Source organism: Hetaerina americana, unplaced genomic scaffold (genome assembly GCF_022747635.1).
Source record: "Hetaerina americana unplaced genomic scaffold, ioHetAmer1.1.p SCAF_19, whole genome shotgun sequence".
NCBI lineage: Eukaryota > Metazoa > Arthropoda > Insecta > Odonata > Calopterygidae > Hetaerina > Hetaerina americana.
Window position 1 is genome coordinate 5,907,455 of NW_027286752.1, and position 20,184 is coordinate 5,927,638.

Genomic DNA, 20,184 nt, shown 5'->3' on the forward strand with positions numbered 1-20,184 from the left:
TTGCTGTTCCGTTTCCCATAACCAGAGATCGGTACCAATGAGGCTCTAATGACGCCTGGCAATGAAATGATGTGAATGAAACTTCGGATACAGCCATTATTTATTATACTCTACCAACTCAATATATTGATAATCAGTGACCGTTATTGCAAATCTATGTGAAGTTTCCAGTGCCGACGCTGACTGTCCTTCACTTGACCCTACGGAAGAGTTGGTTAATTTCTTTATATTTTGAAAAAATAACTCGGAGAGAGTTTATTAATGTTATGTGTATATCGATCTGATCTGGCGAAGGAAATAAATGTATACTTACTTCGTATTTATTCTAAATAGATGATATGTACTTAAGGAAATCGTGTGACAAATTTTATACTTTAATATTAATACAATTATGAAATTATTTCTCCAAAGGCTGTCACCAACTTTTCGCACCATTTACGATGTAATCCGTGGAAGTAGTACAATGGGTCTGGCGTCATTTATTGCGTCAAATGCCGAATGAATCCGTTACGGAGAGCTTAAAATTTGTCGCAGTTTCGGAGGCTGCACGGCTCGTATTACGTGAATTGGAAATAGATTCAGACTATTGCAAAAATCATCTTATTTTCGAGTTCATTGGCGTTAGTAACTTAATGAAATTCGCGGAATAATTATTCCTATTATCTCCTCTCCATTTAATTATGAAAAAGCTGAAAATCTGAAGTAATGGGCGTCTGACATTGGGCTATCTGGGTTTTTTATTTCGACACTTTGGTCTTGAATATGAAACCTTTTGTTTATTCAAATGCCTGTGTGTGATCTTTCCTTTGTACGGAGCTCAACTTTTTATGGGGATACGCTGAAAGAGTTATATCTTCAAAATCATCAAGGGTAACAGTGGGGTATTTAAATACTTTAACGCATGATGATGCATGGATAAACCTGAATTCTTGGGGTACAACCTACGGAATATAATTTTTGGGAATTTACAGATAAATTAGCGGAATATCTAGTTTATTTTCATGTTTAAAAATGTCAATATTTCCCTTCATTTCATTGAAGATATCTACGAAAAAGTGTGGGGTATTATTTGACAGCGTTAATTTAATTTCACTATCAAGGTCTAATAATTTCACCTGTGGGTAATGAATTTTACGTAAGTGCTTGTTTTTAAAGATTTATTAACGCAATATAAATATTTTAAGTGTATATTAGATGCATAGTGGAGGAGGGTGCATTGCTTTATATGGGTAGCGAAATGTTTACAATTTATTATATATGTTTGACATTGTGAAATTTCTTCAGGATTTTTAAATTTTGCTATCGATTTGTTAGCATTCGCACAATATACATAGTTTTCTCCCAATTCTCGTAAGATTCTCAACCGATTGGAAAACAGTTTTGTGTAACCAAATGAGAAAAAATTTTGGAATTTTCCAAGCTGAACTCCGTACTGTTATATCGACGTTCGCTGCATATTTGCCGTATTCTATGCTTCCTTATGAACCCCGTAAGTGTCAAACATTTATCTATGCATAGTTGATTTCTCCAAAGGTGTCTAATCTTACGGTGAAGTTGGGATTATTGAGAATTTTTCGGAAAAAACAGAGATAGCTGGAAGTGGAGCCTAATGCTATTGTCTGTTTTTCGATCGTCAAGCGTTCTCCAGAGAACTGCATCTTATCTCCAGAGTTTTACGCTCTGGAATACGTAATGCATCCTACTCGGATGGATGCGTTTATCCCAGTCCAGAGATGAGTTTTATAATCTATAAATGCCATGAGTTGGCGCCGATATATTAGAGGATGGAAATATCTCTCCTTTCATAAAGTTAGATGGGCACATCACTTCGAAGAATACGCAAGATCCAAGGTTAAGGTCATATGCCTCGGTCAGACCATCTAAATAATCGCCTCACCGCCTTTTCCTAGTAATCTCCGTCTTGCCTGTTGCAACGACCTCCTCTCTGGGTGATTAAATAGTCAGTCTTTGCGCTGAAGGATACGCTCTGGAAGAAGTTTTGAAAACTAAATTTCTATAATTTCTCCTTCTTTTTGGAAAGTGAGAGTGTTTGGAGGAAACGAATTAGGAAATACATCCATTCAAGACATTTAGGCCTATTCCAGCCTGTTTTCCGTAATAATTCCTTCACAATAAATATAATAATTAATTGATTATACTACACAGAAATGTATGCTAATGAATCACGTCATATTTTATTATGGTGTTGATATCGATCCTAGTTAAGTACAGGGCTGCTTTTGCTAAATCATTATTATTATTTGTAATCTACAGATTAAGGTAGGCGTTGGATGAAAATAGCCTATACAACGATACATTTACTTGTCTATCCTAAGAAAAAACAACCCGACGTCCATTCTTACACTATGCCCCTCCTCAATTCAGCCCACTCCCTTCCTCCCTTAATTCCGTCCAACATGCGCCAATCCTATTCCTTCCCCGCCGTCATTTGGACAAAATTCACAGTCTTTAACTTGCCATTGTTGATACCTTTGCAGTTGATATCTTTGCAGAAACTTTACGAGTTGATGGTTTTCGCGCTTGCAAAAGTATCGTCTGAGTTTTGGCAGTTTCTCCCTTTCATTTTACATATACCTTACAGGGCATTACTGTTCAACAAAGCACAACACGCGGTTTATTTGTATGTGAGCATTTATGTATGATTATGTAAATTTTGAATTGATTTAATTTCAGCCTTGATGGGTTGAATAATAAATTTATTTCAGTTTACATTAGCCACTAAAGAACGGGAAATGGGCTTGCAAAAAAAATAATTTTGGAAACTTTTTCACTTTTGGTCATCCTTTTTCGCCTTAGGGATACCTACCACAATCAGCCTTTTCTGTCCGATCAAAAAACAAAATAAGAGGAGGTGGCAAATTTTTCATATGATTTGTCGTAAAATGATGAATTTTTGAGCGTGAATGTTAAGTTTCGATCTTCAAGCTGTTCATATCTCATATCCAGTGATCCGAGTAATGAATCGCAACAAATACCCCCTCAGTCTACATGAAAAATTACCGTGCTACTGCTGCATCCTCCCTGGAGCAACAGGTTTACTATTGCTGCGTAATGGACTCCCTTTGCGATGCCATAACCCTGGAACACTTCCAGACCGATTTTTCCGCAGACATTTTGCACACTGTTGGTTTTTCGCTAATTAAAAAGTGTAATTAAAAAATCTGGGTAAAGGAGGATGGCCGGGATAGAGTGATTCGTGTGTTTCTACAATATTCTGGGAAGGAGTTAAATGCATCGAGGATTTTATGAAGACTATCAGCCCATTTTAGCGTAACGTTAGGTGTATCTTGTGAGTCGTGGGTTGGAGAGGAATGGGAATCGTAAGTTCGCCAAAACGGAAGATGTGTTTGCTCTCTTTGAAGAAATTCTTAATTAATAAAATCCACCTAAAGTGTTTATGGGGAAATACTGAATGGCAGCACAGTTGTGTAGCTGCGCCCTGCAGGCGGAAGAGAGGGAGACTAAATGCGCATGAGTATTTGGGGTGGACGGGACTTGAGCGAGGAAGGAGGAGGGTCTTAAAAATGAACACGCGTTTCCTTACCTCAGATTATTTTCGGAGTCTGCATTAGTGTGTAATACCTTTAAGTATACCTGCGATTACCTGCCTATGCGATAGGCTCTTATTAAAAAAGGTTTTAATTGAAAAATAAGTATCTGTTGCATATACGTAAACATTCTTTCCTGCAGCTAAGATCATTGGAATTAATGTTCGTAATGCCATTTTACATGTCTATTACCAAATCGCTTTCCTGTAGGGTTATTTGGTTATTTAAATGAATTAGTTTTCATGTTTCAGTTGAGTATCCAAGGTTGCAGCATTAGGCGAGATGGAATCATGGGTTGGCTGATACCATTTCAGCGATCAGGATTTCTCCGGAATAGGGGTGGAAAGAAAATTAACTTTCGACTTCGTTGAAATGATTTGTTCCTTGATTGAAGTCCTTAAGAGCATGATACGATGACCTCAGACATAACAATTATAAATCAGAATTGCAGACGTGGAGGGTCGTATTCAACAGTGGTCAAACTTAGTCAACTTGGTTTTGATAGTTGTGAGTATATATCCCCTCGTTCTGAACCGTATAAGTCCTATAAAATCCAAACAGTCAGGTTTGGACGAGGGAGAGTTCCTTTCACCATGCCCATAATGGGTTTCCTTCGGTGATCTATGTACCTGAAAATCGCAAGCGCTCTCATTTTGTTCTGGGTTGTCCAAGGGTATCATCCATGATTTGAAGCAATGACGTTCATGTCGGTTGCAGTACGCTCCACCTACCATGCTCACAAATCCCCGTTTGCATAGGAATCACTTGTTATTTTTAGGTGCTGCGCAAGTTTAGGAATTCGAGAGTCATCAAAAACAAAGTTGTCCACCGTGGCTCCAGGCTTAAACCCTCGAGCCATCGCCACTCCAGAAATGAGTAGTGTGATTAATGGATACTTCTTTATGCAGATGAATCTATCTGCAAAGCCGTCTTAATTTAGGCTGAAATTTAACCTCAGTGTATAGCGGGATGTATTTACGGGGCAGAGAAGGTTCTAGCTTATGAGTTGATATCATCAGGGATATAAAATGAGTGAAATCGGTCTGAAGTGATGACGCGTGCGTAACAAAAGGACAGTGGACTTGGCGCGAGGCCCCGATGGATTACACCCCGGAATGAATTGTGGGTGAAACTTTCGCACGCGGCAGAATGAGACACGTTTCTTTTTTTCCGAATGCAGCTCCGCTTCGGTACGCGGCACATACCACGGCTCCACGAAAGATGCCACGGTAAGTGGGCCCAAGGGGACGCCTTTGACCCCTCCACCCTCGCCGGAAAGAGATTAGGTACCTGCCGGGTGCCAATACGCGTTTCTTCCATCCGGAAACAAAAGAAGAGGAGGATGCGCCGCTTACACGCTGCATTCGGGAGTTCGTGGGAAATGGCGTCGTTGTGCAGTTTCGAATTGAGTTTTCCTGCGTGTGTGCGCTAATTTGTTTTTGCTATCCGACGTATCCCGTCAGGGAAATTGCTAAACAAAATAAGGATCGTGTTGGAGGAGGAGCAGAAATGGGTAGAAGATGGGGAGAAGGAAAAACCTCTTTTGTATTTTGGCGTCGTATCACTGAAAAACAGTTTGCGGAACATGGAGCATAAACCATAGAGACAAAATTATTTGTAAGAATTTCTTAAATGTAGGATTTGTTTCCGTTATGTCAGTGCTATTTTGCTAATTGCTCTGCTAACGAAGCGTCGATCTTGATATCCAATATTTCCACTCTTTGATTTTGTATAATCTTTTGGGGAATTGATTTTTGCATTAAGTCCAAGGAGATGATTTACGTTATCACTTCTGATTTACATATATTATGCTGTGTCTGATATACATATACTTTTATCATACTAATTATTTTAAATATTTTAGACCAAAATGTGCAAAGGAGGAGGGGCAAAAAAGGAAGACTTGCACTACGCAATGAGACTTGCACATCGAGGAGGGAGTTGATGACAGGGACTTTGAGTAAGGATGTTAAGACCAGACTTGACAAAACTTTGATATGGAGCGTAGCTATGTACGGCGCGGAAACGTGGTCATTGATGCAGGAGAAGGGACGTAGACTGGAGGCTTTTGAAATGTGAGTGTGGAGAGAATGGAGAAGGTGTAATGGACAGAGAAGAAAACAAATTTATTTATTTATTTTATTTAGGATACATTGCTGTTAGGCGATAAGCCGGGTGGCAATGACATGATATATGACATGATATGAGGAAGTACTTGGTATGGTGGGCGAGGACAGGGGTTTGTTGGGAGCAATCCTATGGAGGCAGGAAAAGTGGATGAAGGGGGTATTGATCGGTAGTGGGATGTTGAAGACTGTGATTGAGAGGAGAATGTTAGGCAAACGAGGAAAGGGAAGAAACAGGATAGGGATGTTAGACGGGAAGAAGGGAGGGAGGAAGTATATTCTCTGCCTGGCTTCTGCCGAGAACAGACGTGCTCGAGCTCGCTCCCTAGAACCGGTTCGACCCTACCTGAGACTACCTGCGTGCCTGCTGATACTTCTGTACCTCTGTGTTTGTTCTTCCCTAGTGAAGTGTAGTTTAGTGTTAGCTTTAATTTTGTGAAATAGTTAAGTTTATTTAGTTTTTGTGTTGCTTGTCATTAGTTTTTAATAGTTTGGTGATATTCCTAGTGGGTACTCTTAGTGGCTTGCGGTGGTTTTTGTCCGTCGAATCTAATTGGTTATCGGTGAGTGCTTTTTCTTCTTTACCATCTTTTTTCTTTCCTTTCTTTACTATCTTCCAAAGCGTAACTTATTGATTGAGCTAAATTTAACTAACCCCTCTTAGAAATATTAGCGTAGCGTATACAAGTTAGCTTTTGTTGGGAACTCGGTTGTAATTTAAGATGGCTTCATCTAGGTCCCCTGTTGCCATGCTCGAAGGCACTGGCGAATGCGCGGCTTTAAGGGCCCGTATTGTCATGCTGGAGAGAATGGTGCGGGAGCTTCGATCGGAGATCGCTGTCCGGAGGACTCCCCTCAGGAGAGATGGTGCTCGGGGTGGGAATACGAAAACCCGCCACGCCCATATGGGTGCACGGATTCGTCCGAATGCAACACGTGGCTGGGCGATTAGAGACCTACCCCGTGTCCCATCTCCCAACGAGGGAGTGTCTCACGTCCGTAGGTCGGACGATTGGAGGGTCGTCTCTCGGGGCAAGGGGAAGGTAACGCTGCGGCGTGGATTGGACTCTGCGGAGGCAGATACCATCCCCGTCTCCAACAGGTACCAGGTGTTGTCGGATGTCAGCACCACCGTACCTGCAGCCCCTACCCCTACTCCGAGGGCACTGCCTAGGGTAAGACGTCAGGGAACGGGAAGGGAGGGAATTGTAGTAATAGGTAGCTCGAATGTCCGTCGTGTAATGGTCCCATTGAGGGAAAGGGCGCGCCGCGTAGGTGCCGATCAACGGGTGACCGCCTGGTGTATACCAGGCGGAGGAGTCCCTCAGGTGACGAAGGCGATCGAGGCGGCGGTCAAAGGCACGAAGTGCTCTAGGCTGCAGGTCGTGGCCCATGTGGGCACCAACGACGTCACGGACCGTGGATCCGAGGAGGTCCTCCGTTCCCTTAGGGATCTGAGCTCCGAGGTGATGCGCGTCCAGGGCGTCGAGGGGGTTCGGCTGGGACTAACGGTCTGCAGCATCGTTCCGAGGGAGGATCGCGGGTCTCTGGTTTGGAGCCGAGTGGAAGGCATAAACCAGACACTATCGAGATTCTGCTCGGACATAGGAGCATCCTTCGTCGACCTGAGACCAACCCTCCGATCTTGCAGGACTCCCCTTAACCGATCTGGGGTCCATTACACGGCGGAAGCGGCGAGTAAGGTAGCGGATAGGATACTCGACCACTGTAGGCCTTTTTTAGGATAGAGGGCAGGTCACTTAGTGGGTCAGTAACATCTGGGGAGAGCGCGTATAATATTATAAATAAAAATATAAAAGTCACCGACACCACTGGCATTGATTTAGAAAGACATGTGACACGCACTTCCCCACAAAGGCGTCCTAAATTACAGTCAGGCACAAATAAGGACGTAATTCAACATCAAAATAATTTAACTATACTTGTTATAAATTGCAGAAGCCTCAAGAACAAATCAGCGGATCTAGAACACTTAATCCAAACTCATTCCGCTGATATAGTATTAGGCACAGAGAGTTGGCTGTGCAATGACATAAACGACCAAGAAATTTTCCCAATAGATTTCAAAGTTTACCGACACGATAGAGATACAAGACCCGGAGGAGGGGTTTTCGTGGCAGTTAAAAGTCATTTTGAAAGCAGGCAAGTTTCATTTGAAAATAATGACATAGAAAGTGTTTGGTGCACCTTAATACGGACCAATCAACCCAACATAAATGTATGCTCTTTCTACAGACCTCCAGACTCAGATTTGAAAACACTTCACACCCTCAACGATCAAATTTACAATTTTACTCGTAAATATAATAACAGCATAAACATAATTGGTGGCGACTTTAACCTCCCTGGAATAGATTGGGACAACAATATCGTTAAATCTGGGACCCGTGATCGCGAATCTTGCAATTCCATGATAAAATTGGTTCAAAAAAACTCCCTCCATCAAGCAGTACGCATGCCCACCCGTGGAAAGAACATATTGGATCTATTTCTCACAAACACGCCTGAACGGATTATTAGCGTATCAACTGATGAGGGCTTGAGTGACCATAAAGAAATTAATGCCCACTTGGACATAGAAATAAAAAAGATTGTTAAACCAAAAAGAAAAATTTATAATTACCATAAAGCAGACTTTGAATCTTTTGCCAATCAATTAAACTCTTTACTACCCGAGTTCAAAACCCGCTTAAGTCATGTCAACGTGGAAGAAACTTGGACAGAATTTGTCAATATCATGCAAAAAGGAATTGTAGATTTCATACCTATAGAATACGTTAAAGCAAATCGCGACCCCAGGTGGTACAATAAAGACGTTAGAAAAGCCCTTCGAAAGCAGAGAATGCTACACTCTAGGGTAAAGAGGGCAGGCGTGAATACGTCATCCCCTGAGAATAAACAATTATGGGACACATATAGATCCTCTAAAATTGAAACCAAAACACAATTACGTAGCGCTTTACTGGACTTTAAACGCAAAGTACTTAGCGAGCACTTGGACAATGACCCCAAAGCTTTCTGGTCATATGTTAGGGAAGTAAATGGGAGTAAACAAACCGTGGCTTGCTTAAGGGATTGTAGCAATATAATTCATACAGACAGCGAGGGTAAAGCTAAAATCCTAAATTCATTCTTCCAAAGCGTTTTCTCGAATGATGTTGCCACCGCATATCTCCAAGAAACAATACATACTCCACCCATGGAAAAAATAACAGTGGACCAACAAGGAATTCTAAAATTGCTTAATGAGGTTAAACCCAACAAATCCCCGGGTCCCGAAAATATACCAGCTAGGGTGATAAAACATTTAGCTCCAAACATTGCCCCGTACCTTGAATTTATATTTAACAAATCCCTCACAGAGTGCAAAGTACCTAAGATTTGGAAAACCGCGCAAATAACGCCTATTTTTAAAAGTGGTGACAGGGAGGATCCCAGTAATTACAGACCTATATCTCTCACTTCTATCTGTTGCAAAATCTTAGAGCACATAATTGTCAGTTCAATAATGAGACAACTTGACAATATTAACTTTTTAAGTGACAATCAACACGGATTCAGGAAAACCCGCTCCTGCGAAACCCAATTAGGATTATTTACACATGATTTACTTTTATCTGGTGAGAGAGATAGGCAAGTGGATGCCACCTTCTTAGATTTTCAAAAGGCATTTGATAAGGTCCCACATGGTAAACTCATTCATAAATTAAAGGTCGCGGTTATAAACAAGGGCGCCATAAGTTGGGTTAAAGATTTTCTTACAGAGCGGGAACAGAGGGTAGTCCTTGATGGCGCTAGTTCTGACAGCGTTCGAGTCACGTCGGGGGTACCTCAGGGAAGTGTGATCGGGCCGTTGCTTTTCTTGATTTTTGTTAACGATTTGAACCGCGAAGTGAAAAGTAAAATTAGGATGTTCGCGGATGACACGGTGATCTATCGGGAGATATCTGGGGATGAGGATCGTTTTATTCTAGCGCAGGATTTAGATTGCATTACTAAATGGTGTTCTAACTGGGGATGGACTCTAAATTATAATAAATGTTCCGTGGTAAATTTCATTAAAAGATCAACGGGATTTGCTTACAAATTAGCTGGAGGTGACCTAGCTGTAGTTGATACGGTAAAATACCTAGGTGTCACATTCACAAAAGACTTAACTTGGGGGACTCACATACGTAAAGTCTGCGGTCAAGCATATAAAAAATTGGGATTCATTAGACGCGTTGTCAGCAAAAGTGACTCGAAGGTCAAGGAACGTTGTTACCACGCTCTTGTAAGGCCTCATTTAGAATACGCATGCAGCGTGTGGGATCCGAGTGAAAACGGTCTCATTCGGGAAATTGAGAAGGTTCAACGCCGGGCAGCCCGTTTTGTAAAAAATTCCTACGATAAAACGCAAAGCGTCACCGAAATGCTCATGGATTTGGGGTGGGAATCATTGGCTGAGAGACGATTCAATGCAAGATTGAAATTATTAAATAAATTTAGATCCGCATGTTTCAGCACCGAGGTCTCGCAAATTATTCGTACTCCTACATATATTGGTCGCTCGGATCATGCATATAAAATTCGGGAAATAGATGCCAGAACTAGCCGACTCAAGGACTCCTTCTTCCCACGGACAATACGGGATAGCAACTGCAGGGTTAAAGATAGCAAAAATTCCACTTGCCACCCTCAGCGTCTAAAAAATAATTAGTTGTATTTAAATGCATGCTCTTCCACTAACCTTATGTGTTTTGTTATAATAACCCATTCTTTCCGAATGACCTCATTCGTGTTCTGTTCATTTGTTTTTAAGTTTCCCTTTCAATCCCTCGTCCCTCTCCGCGGGGGGAAATTCCTGCTACCTGCAACGTTGGGTCGCATTCCCTGCCTTTTACAGACTCTTTGGGGGTAGAGTGTTTCGTGGTGCATTTTCATGTGGTGTTTCAAATTCTTGCTTGTTGTTTCCTGGCTTCCGTGTTGTAGGATGGCTTTCGTGCTGCATCATGGGGTGCAGTTTTTTAGTTGTTTTGCGGTATATGTGTTTGCATGAGTATTGGATGAAGGGATTTTTGCATGAGTGTGTGCGCTGCTGTGGGTGTAATTTTCCGTGTTGTTTTTTTCATGTGGTATTTTTCCTTTTTACGGTTGGTGACCTAACATCCCCCGCCACACGCCCTTGCGGTGGCTTGCGGGGTATTATGTAGATGTAGATGTAGATGAAGTACACAGAGGTCCTGTGGTAGAGTAGGATGCTGGATTTTGTGTTTTGTCAGGACATGCAAAGACTCGTTGTACCCTCCTAGTCTTTGTCCATTCACAAACATATCCTAAACGTTTGGATAGCGATATTAATATTTCACCTTTGTGCTGTTGTATTTGATGGGAGTGGCTGGTTAGTAATTTTTTTAGGTAAGATCAGCCATTAGGAAGTTCCTTCACTGGGAAGTGGACTGGGATCTTATTTTCTAAGTTTTGATCAACTATCATTTACGCCACCTTATTCCTCAACTTTAACTGGTCATTATGAAAACACTATCCAGCCACTTACCGGACAACTCCGTGATTCATGTGATTTTCCCCTGTTTTGTATATCTCATTTACGTCAAACTATTCCTCCCCGCGTTGAGGGCACTTCTGTGGAATTTCTCTGAGTTACACTGCCGTTCGTTGTGGAAACGTTTCAGATTTGTTCAGTTTTATTACCGGCGTCCTCATGCGGATCTAATTTCTGGTATTTATTATAATTTTTTGAATTACGGGCTCCTTTATATGGAAATTTTGTAAAAAGAGTTGTTTTCTCAATTTTCATTTTCGAATGATTTCATTACGAAGGTGATCATCATGATGTTCCAGCTTCCTTTTGATCGTTTAAATTATCTTTATTTGAAACACCTTTTCTTCACGTTAAATAACATTTAGTTTCAGTTAAAGTCATTCAACAAATTATATTCCGTGTTTATAAAATTTAGAAATACCATTTATATAAAAGAAAAGAGTGAAATAAATGGAACGATTTTCCTAATTTTTTACAAAATATAAAAACCCGTCACTAGCGGGATGTCATGCAAATAGCTAGTGAATGACGACTCATGGTTTATTTTATACAAAAATAAAAATTAAAAAGTAATTTAACTATGATTACCTGGAGAAACAATGCGGGTTTGTAAATATATAATGCCATCCTTTGTATATTCTTTATGAACATTCGATTGAAATCAGTTAAAATTGGTTGACATTTACCAAAAAAAAAGGGTAGAAGGAGCACGCTTCCTCGGTACGCAGTTGAGTTGTATTTTATATAGTTTGGTTTTTTACATTCAATGTAATTCCGCTGGGTAATTTGAAAGTAAACTTTTCAATAGCAATTTGGGATCGTCCCAAAATTTCTGGATAAGAGATGTCAATTGTAAATTTAACAATAGCATTGTATATATTTCGATGAACATCATCATTTTGGTAAGGGTATGTCGGAAAATCGCAATCCTATTTGCTCTTGTAATTTTCCTGGCCAATTGCCAGATTGTTAATATTTTTATGACCGAATGAATTTCGTTTCAAACACAGCGAGTTTTGTGCGTTATAGTGTCACCAACATGTATTGGATATCTGTACGATTCCTGTGGTTATGTGAATTCAGGAGTCGCCGAAATACTAGAATGCGTGTCTCTCGTGAACAAGGAAGTTGCTTCTTGTCCGTATAGTATATGTCGATCGCTCCCTTTTTCTTTCTTGCACTTCAAGTGTGATAGTATTGGTATATACGTTATTTACTTCTGGGGTATGTATGAATATCAATTCTGGATGTGTGTCCCTTGAATAATATCTCGAGAGAATATCGAATTGTTTTACGGTCGATTGAAACGTTTCACGTTTGTGTCTCTAGTGTAACATATTGGCTGTAGTGTGCGTAATCAACAAGTTTTCCTCCTTGATTTCAATTTAATCGGGTCAAAATCAGTTTTATCAGGGAGTGGAATAAATTCCTTTAGTTTGATGGGATTATTCAATTGTATTTGCCCTTTGCTCGTTTGATAGTTGGTTCTTAAACACTTATGTAACTGAGCATTATTTTTGCTGTTTCGGAATCATAAGAATATTCTTTAATTCAATAGGAATATTCTCTATCTCTTCTATTTCACTTCATCCTGTGCTATCCCTCTTCAAAGGTTTCAGCCTTTAGTCTTGCAAGCATAAATTTGACTTTTTTATTCGCCCTGGTAAAATATTGATAGTTGATTATGTGGAGAGGTGTATTCTAAACATTACGCTTTTATCTAGGGCAGTGAGCCGTCTCATCGGTCTATCATAGACGACCACGTGTGACAAGAGACAAGGATGACTTACGAGTTGTTAGCGTTGGCCGCCATTGAGCGTTACCATATTAAATTTGCCATGTCATGGGCAGTTCCTCATTCATGATCTATTCGCGGATTTAGACCGTCATTTCGCGGTTATGACGGCTGCAGTTATCTTCCGCACGCCTTTTTCGAATACGGTCTCCATGGGAAGTATGTTTTGCGGTCTTCACCACGGTCAGTTTTATGCACTCGTTGGTGGATGAGGGACGTTGATGATGACCCGTGGAAAAAGCTTTCACTGAATGTCTTCTTATCTGATAGGCACCGGTGATGGAATTTTGACATCGAGTAGATATGGGGATCTTTTGGATGTGCGTCTTTATAGGTCTACGTAACATGAAGGTCCAAACGCGATTCAATAGCCATTTATAGAAAGCTAAAGCAGCTTTTGATCCCGTAAGAGGATTACGCTTTTCGGTGCTTTGAATTGCAAGCTTTGGGACTAATATTCCCAAGTTTTTATGCCATTTCGGGAAACGTCATTATGTATTTACGTGTACGCCTGTCCCGGAAATACGGATCGTGTAATTGGACTTTTGAGGGCAGGTAATTACTTTCTAAGGGATTAGATTTCCAAAAATTTAAGAAGCATTTTTCGTATGTGACATTGCTGTTTCAATTTCCGAATGAAATTTCTCGTAACTAATCTGCATTGTAGTCTATAAACTTACAGCGTCTTAGCATGCGTATTCTCCCGCTGCCGTGGGCAAACTCAGTACTCGGGGAAAAAAAACGTTTGGGCCGTTCGACTGCGGTTTTTGAGGGAAACGTCTGAAGGGTTTGAAGCAACGCGGTTTTCCTGGGGATGAAAATTAATTAATTGCCTCTAATGCGTTCAAATTAAGGAATTAAGTCCCATTTTTAGCATGATGAGAAGTGAAGTTAATTACGAATTATTAAGTTATTTTGCTAAATGTCAATGTTGAAATAGTAAAATGTTTTCAACATGTTTCATTATATGCTTAGGAAAAAGGAGAATACTATGGGTGCTCAATTAATTGGTATACTATATTCCTTGCTTGAGAAATCAGGTATTGCTAATTAATGCCAATATATTATGCTGAATCATAACGTTATTATGTGCTGCGTAATGTCATATTATCTAATGTTAATTTAGGAGAAGTAACAGTTTAGCGGGGCAATGGTTTAGGTTTTTATGTTTTAATATTACTATTTTAATGCCACATCAGGAGATGGACTAAATACCTTTTTTGTTTATAATTGCCATTGAAAAGTAGCTTCAGAGAATGTTTAACGCTATGAAAGGAAAATCGAAATTAAATTTATTTCTATCATCAGTAATCTACCGGTTAAGTTAGGGTTTAGATGGACACAAGTTAGTGCAGTGACTCCCTTGTATCTCTTTCAAAACACAACTCAACATCCTACTCTGCAAGAAGCCCCTCTCTTCATCTCCGTATACTTCCTTCCTTCTTTCATCCCGTCCAACATCCCTATCCTATTCCTGCCGCTTCCTCGTTTGCCTAACATTCTCCCCTCTATTACAGTCTTCAACATCCCATAGCCAATCAAAACGGCCTGCGTCCATCTTTTCTGCCTCTTTTGCAGTTCTCACAACAATCCCTTCTCATCTATAGGTGTAATAAAATTTGTTTACTAAGGGTCGCATGATTTCAATCGGTAACTAGTTAAACGGTATCATAGTAGAATAGTAGCAGGTTTAACAATTATTGAAACAGAACCGACTTTGCCGGTAACAGTTTAAATTCTTATTCAACAACAGTCTTGCGAATCAATCTCATTTGTGCATACATTAGGGAACATATTCCAATTTCTCTCTCTTCAGTAATTTTATCATCGTTTCTCGATTTTGAAAATATTACAATTTCAAATCGTTGCTGGTTTATTTAATTTTCAATTTTATAATTCACGCCCAATTTTTCATGTTTTACTTATTATTCTGTTACATTTTTTTTTCCAATTTAAGAATTCATGCTGGTTTTCTTGTTTTGGGTCATGCCTTGCTTGCCTCATATGCGTTTGCTGCCGTGCTTCTTTAATCTTTTCTTCCTCGACCGGTTTGGTGGGGCGGGGTGGGGGGGGCGGAAGATATGCCGGGTTCCAGTAAAACATAAATAAAAATATACGCATAATCTTTTTATCCGCCCTCTCCCCGTTCGTCTTTATCGAGCTGCCGGGACTTGGCCGTTCCCCGTTCTCCCGTTCCGTCCCCTTTTTGTTTGCGTCCTATTTCCGTACAGAAACGGAAATAAAGACAAAAGTTCCCGCCATCTTCGCTGATGCTCCCCGGTGGATGTACGTGGGAGTGGGGTGCGTGCGTACTTGCAGGGAGGGAAAGGGGGGGGGGGGAAGGACGCATTTTTATGGCGTAAAAACAGCAAGGGGGCGAGTTGCAGAGGCTGTCGTGGGCGCTGTTTTCGTTGCGTTTTTGTTTACGCTGAGGGTATGCTACGGGTGTGTATTTTTTGTCGTCGGTGGGGGCGCACCGGAGGGTTCTCGCTCTCTCTCTTTTTTTTGCATCGTAATTAAATGAAAGGATAGTACGGAGCGGTGTTTTTGGTTTTTCAACATCCGCTGCATGTCGTTGGCGGTGCTGTCTGAGGCCTCACCTCCCCTCCCGATGCTTTTTTATTTTGCTCCCTTTTTCCAAAGCGGTCTACATTTCATTTGAAATTTTTCATGGATAACACTCTCGACCTTTCATTTTTACGGCAGAAGACAAGGGTTTCCAAAGTGATGCATTGAATTATTCACGAGTGAGCTGATATGCATTTTAACTTGCGCCCATATGAAGTGTAAATATTATATGAGACTAATATTTAGTTCGGATCAACCATAATTTTTTTTAAATTTGTTTAAAAATTCATGAACTATTGCAGCAGCTGTGCATTAAAAATGATAACTCCTGTCTTGGGTAATTTGAAACAGCACTACACTCGGTTTACCGCTATCGCTTCAAATAATATTCGCCAATGCCCACGCGAAATAGGACGGGTAATTAGTGTCATGTTTGTTGAACCTCATGCTTCGGTATCTATTCCATGCGTCCCGGCGCCCGGAGAGAATGGCCGGAGAATTTTTCGATGAAAACGTGCATGCGAATACATCAATTTATTGTAACACTTACAGTTACGTTGGAACTTGATTAGGTTTGACAAAATGAGCAATGCTATTTCATTGTACTATAGCATTTATTTCGGTCTGCTGTTATTCTAAACCGTCAAATTAATTCGCTCTAATTGGATGCTCTGAAAATACAAATTGCAGGAAATGTTTGGGCGCTATATGTTGAGACGGGAAATTTCCATATGATAATGTAATCTACAAGATAAGTAGAAGTTCATTGATCTGTTTAGTTTGAGTTTTATTAATCTTGGTGTCTTTTGTTTCGAACTGTTATTACTGTGAATACTTAAAAAAGAGACTGATTGTCTTGTATTATCTAAGAACTTTGTTAACCTTTCAGTTACGTAATGGTGAAAGCACTGAAGTGACCACTGAATTAACATCATGTTATGAGTTTAGATCCATAGGTGTCCTCCTTTACATTTATTTAGTCTTCAACTTCACTTCTTTAAGCTAGTGATTATTTATTTGTGAAAAAAATTAAGTGAAACAAATAATCTCTTCTGATAGAATGCCCAAAGGAACTCGTAGGATTTTGAAAATGTTTTTTGGATTCCCTTGTAAGATACTTCACGTATAAAAGTAATTCCTATTAATACCGAAATAGCTGTGCACTGTTTTGTTAGGAGTCACAAAATGTTTTATTTAGTAGCTGTGTCCATCCAAAAACCTACCTTAAGCGGTAGATTACCTAATAATAATAATCTGTGACCAGTAAATAATTCGTATCTGGTTGTAAATTAGAGTGAAGTGAGTTGCCGGGAGTGTCATCGTATACTAATATGTTACTATAATCACGAAGAAAATTCTTATCATAATTCTCATAGTGGCATTCATAATTTCTTCAATTACTTTGCTTATACTATAATGGTATTGGCGTAATAAGTTAAAGTTTTAAGATTTTAATTTCCGAAGGTTTCGGTGTGCATCTTGTGCGAATATTGAGGAAGTCAGTTGCTTTTTCTTACTGGGTCGGGTGATAAATTATTTTAAATCGCATATTACCCTTGTTGTAGAAGTATATGATTGGGATCAAATACCAAATGCATGTTTAATTAATGAACTCAAACTAACAGAACTAAAGCTTTCAACTCTAAACTATCCTGTAACCCTAAACTATCCTGTACTATCATCTGGACAGAGGAATGTGTTGCATTTCCAGTTCCAGATGCCTATTTAGTCGCAAAGTTACTTTGGAGATCCAGATTATACCCCGTTGTTTCATTTTACGCACTTTGACATAATTTATCTGTACTTTTATCGGAGTTGCTATATTTGTTCAGCCTCGGAGAAAAATTCATTCCAGTTATCCCGAAGCCCGGGGGGGGGGGACTTGTGCGCTTCTGGCGCGGTGGGTGGCAATCTGACCCCTGACGCAGACTGTAGTGTGGACTTATCGCCAGCAGATTGACCTCCGGGGAGATAAGGTGTGGTTCGCGCCCCTAGTCCGCACCCAGAGTTCTGCAGTTCCAGCACTTCCGCTCCCTCCTGGCTCCCACCGGCACGCCCGCGAGCGAGGGGTGCGTTCTCCGGGACTCTATTAAAATATTCTGACAGAATGTGTATCTAGTTACGATCTACGCACTGCATGCACGTAGGTGACGACATTGAAGACCTCGGTGTTTGAAATATATTATAGTCTGGGTGAAAGGGCCGTGCGAAGGAAGAGGCTGTCCTCTCTCCCTGGAAATGAATGCCACGGAAACAATTTAATATTGACGTTTTCCTCTAAGGACTATAATTCTTTTTCCAAACAATATATTAGACAAAGAAATAAAAATTTCTTTTGAAAATAAAGTGAAACCAGCATGTATAGTAGTGAATCATAGAGTTGTTTCGATAGGTTAAGTAAAATTTTCAATTCAATTTGGTGTGAAAAATTTGCAAGACTTGCAATATACCCTTGCGTAAATAGACAGATAATTTTCCTCCCTCCGGGCTGGAACAATCTGAGGAACGACGCGAGACCCCTTGGACAGAACCCTTAAGGGTCCCATCATTGAACCATCTTAGTCTCTGTTTTAGAGTCCCCTTTGATGAAGAACAAGAAATGCACTTTTAATCCAATTACGTGCCTTTATTTGGTTCAGAATAAGAAGGAGTACAGTTCCAGCCAATGCAGTTATAAAGCATTTAACTTCTGTTTAATTAATAATTCTAATTGATAAGATCTGCTGTCGTTCCTAACCTTTCAATCGGGATTTTTTCATCTTCTCACTATGGGCCAAAAAAAGATTGCAGAGCTAATTACAAAACCCGTATAATAGGAATGGAAGGAAATTCAACGATAAGAAAACTGATGAAGAGATTCTCGAGAAATAAGAAGGAAAATTTCATCAAACATTGAAATCGGAGGGCATAAACTCTATCTATCGTGTAATCCAGCTCACCCATCATGAAATATTGTAGATGAAGAATGGTCATAGTATTAGCTGTGGAAGAAGAATAATTGGCTGGCAAAGAAGCTTGTACTAGATGTGAGTTTAAAAAAGGGACCTTGGGTAAGGATGTAAAGAGGTGAAGCCTGAAAACTTTGACGTGGATCGGGGTAGGGTTACGGGACTTCGGCCGTGGAGACAAGGGAATAGGCAGGCGTATTCGTGGATTTTAGGGCGTGGGAATGGAGGAGTTGAAAGAACTGCGAGAAATGCCGCAATGGTAAATTTTATCGGAGTCATCCGCTAATATTGTTTAAAATGCTGAAATTTCAATGTGTAAAAAAAGGGATCACTCACTTTGACCGGGGTTCGAACCTGGATCCACTTGGTCCTCTTGACATCTTGTTCCTTTGAAGCTCCCAAAATTATGGTTTGTAAGAGGACGCCTTGGCAATTTAACTGGCGAAAGCACTCGGGTGGGCATCGAGGGATCCGGGTTCAAATCCCAGGCAAGGTGAATAATGATTTGTGCATTTTGAAAAATCTGCATTGGAATGGAGGAGGTGGGAAAAAGTGAAGTGGAGGGAGAAAGCAAGCAAAGTTAGAGGCATGGTGGGCGGGGAGAGATTGTGTTGTTGGGAGAAGTTACGGGCGGGATTTGAAGAGTTCAAGCAATCAAGCGTTGATGATTGAGCCGGATGGGGGAATGGCGGGCTAAGCGAGGTTGGAGCATGAGATTGGTCATGTTGGGCAAAATTAAGCGTGGTGGAAAGAATGCGAAGTTGAAGAATGACATTACTTTTAATGAGGGATGTTACGCGTTGTTGTTGTAATAGAGGAGCTAAGCTTAGAAGTGGTTCGGCTGCGTGCCCATTTAACGATTTCCTTCAACGCGTAGCATTGAATAAATGATGGGTCGCCGCATGGCGTCACCTAGCAGGGGCAATATTCTCTGGGGCGAAGGGCGCAAGGGGCCCCGTGGCGAAGAGAGGGTGTTCCAATCACCTGCGAGGGGCCCACTGATACGAGACTTAAATTTCATACCATCGCCGGCGAGTGGCCTCCCGGTGTATTTGAGGGCGATTCCGCCTCGGCGCGGAGTTAATGAAGTCCCCGAAAATGCATCTCATGTTATTTGGCTTCGGATGTTTGCCGATCGTTTCGTCGCGTCGCCCGAATGCGGAATACCATTTGGTGAATGCACAAAGCGTCCGTTTGGCTTTATTCTGCCTTCCGCTGACCGGGCATTCGGGATTCGTGTTTCAATGGCGCCGCCAAGTAGTGTGTGTTTGTGGATTGTATCAATTTTGCATTGACAGATCAAAATTCTGTTCGATTGCAAGAGAATAATATTTTATTTTTCATATATTTTCTAGGGACGCAGAGCATCCAATTTTGCCAAAGCGGAAGAAAAAGTCGATTGTGTCTTGTGGATTGCGGCCGTCATCTGTTAATTTAAACGGTGAGTGTTTTCAATTATTCCATCAGGGGCGGGTTAGTTCCTGAAACAGTCGAGTCCATAATGTGAGGCGAGGCGATGGGGTCGATGCGAAACCGTGTAACGGGACTTGGCGTATCCGCATGTGGGAAAGCCGCCCCAAGTGATGCACCGCCTCTGTTTATTGTGAAACAGATT

The 20,184-nt window shown here is 40.8% G+C and overlaps 1 long non-coding RNA gene across 1 annotated transcript in view; it reads left to right on the top strand.

The window, feature by feature from the left end:
- Positions 1-19,959, top strand: part of LOC139687327 (uncharacterized) — a 525,630-nt gene extending 505,671 nt beyond the window's left edge. Inside the window, exon 3 of the long non-coding RNA XR_011700633.1 lies at positions 19,925-19,959. This is a non-coding gene — a long non-coding RNA (uncharacterized lncRNA). The remainder of the gene's footprint in view (positions 1-19,924) is intronic.
- Positions 19,960-20,184: the final 225 nt, after the last annotated feature.